Genomic DNA, 4,704 nt, shown 5'->3' with positions numbered 1-4,704 from the left:
TTCTCCAAGGTCCTTCATTGAAAAACTCTTATTCAAGTAGGCCTTGATGCTGTCCAAGAGTTCTATATCATTTCCCATCAAAAGTATGTCATCTACATATAATATGAGAAATGCTACAGAGCTCCCACTCACTTTCTTGTAAACGCAGGCTTCTCCATAAGTCTGCGTAAACCCAAACGCTTTGATCATCTCATCAAAGCGAATGTTCCAACTCCGAGATGCTTGCACCAACCCATAAATCGAGCGTTGGAGCTTGCACACTTTGTCAGCATTCTTAGGATCGACAAAACCTTCCGGCTGCATCATATACAATTCTTCCTTAAGGAAACCATTAAGGAATGCCGTTTTGACGTCCATTTGCCATATCTCATAATCGTAAAATGCGGCAATTGCTAACATGATTCGGACGGACTTTAGCTTCGCTACCGGTGAGAAAGTCTCATCGTAGTCAACCCCTTGAACTTGTCGATAACCCTTAGCGACAAGCCGAGCTTTATAGATGGTCACATTACCATCCGCGTCTGTCTTCTTCTTAAAGATCCATTTATTTTCTATGGCTCGCCGTTCAACGGGCAAGTCAGTCAAAGTCCATACTTCGTTTTCATACATGGATCCTATCTCGGATTTCATGGCTTCTAGCCATTTGTCAGAATCCGGGCCCGCCATCACTTCTTCATAGTTCGAAGGTTCACCGTTGTCTAACAACATGATTTCCAAGACAGGGTTGTCGTACCACTCTGGTGCGAAACGTGTCCTTGTGGACCTTCGAATTTCAGTAGGAGCTTGATCAGAAGTATCTTGATCATTATCATTAACTTCCTCTCTAGTCGGTGCAGGCACCTTAGGAACATTTTCTTGAGTTGCGCCATTTTCCGGTTCAAGAGGTAATACTTCATCAAGTTCTACTTTCCTCCCACTTACTTCTTTCGAGAGAAACTCTTTCTCTAGAAAGAATCCATTCTTGGCAACAAAGATCTTGCCTTCGGATCTGAGGTAGAAGGTATACCCAACAGTTTCTTTAGGGTATCCTATGAAGACGCATTTTTCCGACTTGGGTTCGAGCTTTTCAGGTTGAAGTTTCTTGACATAAGCATCGCATCCCCAAACTTTTAGAAACGACAGCTTAGGTTTCTTCCCAAACCATAATTCATACGGTGTCGTCTCAACGGATTTCGACGGAGCCCTATTTAAAGTGAATGCGGCAGTCTCTAAAGCATAGCCCCAAAAAGATAGCGGTAAATCGGTAAGAGACATCATAGATCGCACCATATCTAATAAAGTGCGATTACGACGTTCGGACACACCATTACGCTGAGGTGTTCCAGGCGGCGTGAGTTGTGAAACTATTCCACATTTTCTTAAGTGTGTGCCAAATTCGTGACTCAAGTATTCTCCTCCACGATCTGATCGTAGAAACTTGATCTTCCTGTCACGTTGATTCTCAACCTCACTCTGAAATTCCTTGAACTTTTCAAAGGTTTCAGACTTGTGTTTCATTAAGTAGATATACCCATATCTACTCAAGTCATCAGTGAGGGTGAGAACATAACGATAGCCACCGCGAGCCTCAACGCTCATTGGACCGCACACATCAGTATGTATGATTTCCAATAAGTTGGTTGCTCGCTCCATTGTTCCTGAGAACGGAGTCTTGGTCATTTTACCCATGAGGCATGGTTCGCACGTGTCAAATGATTCATAATCAAGAGACTCTAAAAGTCCATCAGCATGGAGCTTCTTCATGCGTTTGACACCTATGTGACCAAGGCGGCAGTGCCACAAATATGTGGGACTATCATTATCAACCTTACATCTTTTGGTACTCACACTATGAATATGTGTAGCGTTACGCTCGAGATTCATTAAGAATAAACCATTCACCATAGGAGCATGACCATAAAACATATCTCTCATATAAATAGAACAACCATTATTCTCGGATTTAAATGAGTAGCCATCTCGAATTAAACGAGATCCCGATACAATGTTCATGCTCAAAGCTGGCACTAAATAACAATTATTAAGGTTTAAAACTAATCCCGAAGGCAAATATAGAGGTAGCGTGCCGACGGTGATCACATTGACCTTGGAACCATTCCCGACGCGCATCGTCACCTCGTCCTTTGCCAGTCTCCGCTTATTCCGCAGCCCCTACTTTGAGTTACAAATGTGAGCAACTGCACCGGTATCAAATACCCAGGAGCTACTACGGGTACTAGTAAGGTACACATCAATTACATGTATATCATATATACCTTTTGTTTTGCCGGCCTTCTTGTCTACTAAGTATTTGGGGCAGTTCCGCTTCCAGTGACCACTTCCCTTGCAATAAAAGCACTCAGTCTCGGGCTTGGGTCCATTCTTTGGCTTCTTCCCAGCAGCTTGCTTGCCGGGCGCGGCAACTCCCTTGCCGTCCTTCTTGAAGTTCTTTTTACCCTTGCCCTTCTTGAACTTAGTGGTTTTATTGACCATCAACACTTGATGTTCCTTCTTGACTTCTACCTCTGCTGATTTCAGCATTGCAAATACCTCAGGAATGGTCTTTTCCATCCCCTGCATATTGAAGTTCATCACAAAGCTCTTGTAGCTTGGTGGAAGCGACTGGAGGATTCTGTCAATGACCGCATCATCCGGGAGATTAACTCCCAGCTGAGTCAAGCGGTTATGTAACCCAGACATAGTGAGTATGTGCTCACTGACAGAACTATTTTCCTCCATCTTACAGCTAAAGAATTTGTCGGAGACTTCATATCTCTCGACCCGGGCATGAGCTTGAAAAACCATTTTCAGCTCTTCGAACATCTCATATGCTCCATGTCTCTCAAAACGCTTTTGGAGCCCCGGCTCTAAACTGTAAAGCATGCCGCACTGAACGAGGGAGTAGTCATCAGCACGTGTCTGCCAAGCGTTCATAACGTCTTGGTTCTGTGGGACAGGCGGGTCACCTAGCGGTGCTTGTAGGACATAATCTTTCTTGGCAGCTATGAGGATGATCCTCAGGTTCCGGACCCAGTCCGTATAGTTGCTGCCATCGTCTTTCAGCTTGGTTTTCTCTAGGAACGCGTTGAAGTTGAGGACTACGTTGGCCATTTGATCTACAAGACATATTGTAAATATTTTAGACTAAGTTCATGATAATTAAGTTCATCTAATCAAATTATTCAATGAACTCCCACTTAGATAGACATCCCTCTTCTAGTCATCTAAGTATAACATGATCCGAGTCGACTAGGCCGTGTCCGATCATCACGTGAGACGGACTAGTCAACGTCAGTGAACATCTTCATGTTGATCGTATCTTCTATACGACTCATGCTCGACCTTTCGGTCTTCTGTGTTCCGAGGCCATGTCTGTACATGTTAGGCTCGTCAAGTCAACCTAAGTGTTTGCATGTGTAAATCTGTCTTACACCCGTTGTATGTGAACGTTTGGATCAAACACCCGATCATCACGTGGTGCATTGAAACAACGAACTGTCGCAACGGTGCACAGTTAGGGGGAACACTTCTTGAAATTATTATGAGGGATCATCTTATTTACTACTGTCGTTCTAAGTAAACAAGATGCAAAACATGATAAACATCACATGCAATCAAATAATAAACGTGACATGATATGGCCAATATCACATAGCTCCTTTGATCTCCATCTTGGGGCTCCATGATCATCTTGTCACCGGCTTGACACCATGATCTCCATCATCATGATCTCCATCGTGTCTCCATGAAGTTGCTCGCCAACTATTACTTCTACTACTATGGCTAACGCGTTTAGCAATAAAGTAAAGTAATTTACATGGCGTTTCTCAATGACACGCAGGTCATACAAAAATAAAGACAACTCCTATGGCTCCTGCCGGTTGTCATACTCATCGACATGCAAGTCGTGATTCCTATTACAATAGCATGAACAACTCATACATCACATATAGATCATTCATCATTCATCACAACTTTGGCCATATCATATCACAAAGCACTTGCTGCAAAAACAAGTTAGACGTCCTCTAATTGTTGTTGCAAGTTTTACGTGGCTGAATTAGGGTTCTAGCAAGAACGTTTTCTTACCTACGTGAAAGCCACAACGTGATTTGTCAACTTCTATTTACCCTTCATAAGGACCCTTTTCATCGAATCTGCTCCAACTAAAGTAGGAGAGACAGACACCCGCCAGCCACCTTATGCAACTAGTGCATGTTAGTCGGTGGAACCGGTCTCACGTAAGCATACGTGTAAGGTTGGTCTGGGCCGCTTCATCCCACAATACCGTTGAAGCAAGATAAGACTAGTAGCGGCAAGAAAGTTGACAACATCTACGCCCACAACAAATTGTGTTCTACTCGCGCAAGAAGAACTACGCATAGACCTAGCTCATGATGCCACTGTTGGGGAACGTTGCAGAAAACAAAAATTTTCCTACGGCTTCACCAAGATCCATCTATGAGTTCATCTAGCAACGAGTGATCGGATGCATCTACATACCTTTGTAGATCGCGAGCGGAAGCGTTCAAAGAACAGGGATGAGGTAGTCGAACACGACGTGATCCAAATCACCGGAGATCCTAGCACCGAACGGACGATACCTCCGTGTTCAACACACGTACGGTCAGCGTAACGTCTCCTTCTTCTTGATCCAGCAAGGGGGAAGGAGAAGTTGATGAAGATCCAACAGCACGACGGCGTGGTGGTGGATGCAGGGCGTCA

The sequence above is a fragment of the Triticum aestivum genome, chromosome 6A (assembly GCF_018294505.1).
Source record: "Triticum aestivum cultivar Chinese Spring chromosome 6A, IWGSC CS RefSeq v2.1, whole genome shotgun sequence".
NCBI classification, from domain to species: domain Eukaryota; kingdom Viridiplantae; phylum Streptophyta; class Magnoliopsida; order Poales; family Poaceae; genus Triticum; species Triticum aestivum.
Note: the sequence above shows the minus strand (reverse complement) of the source record.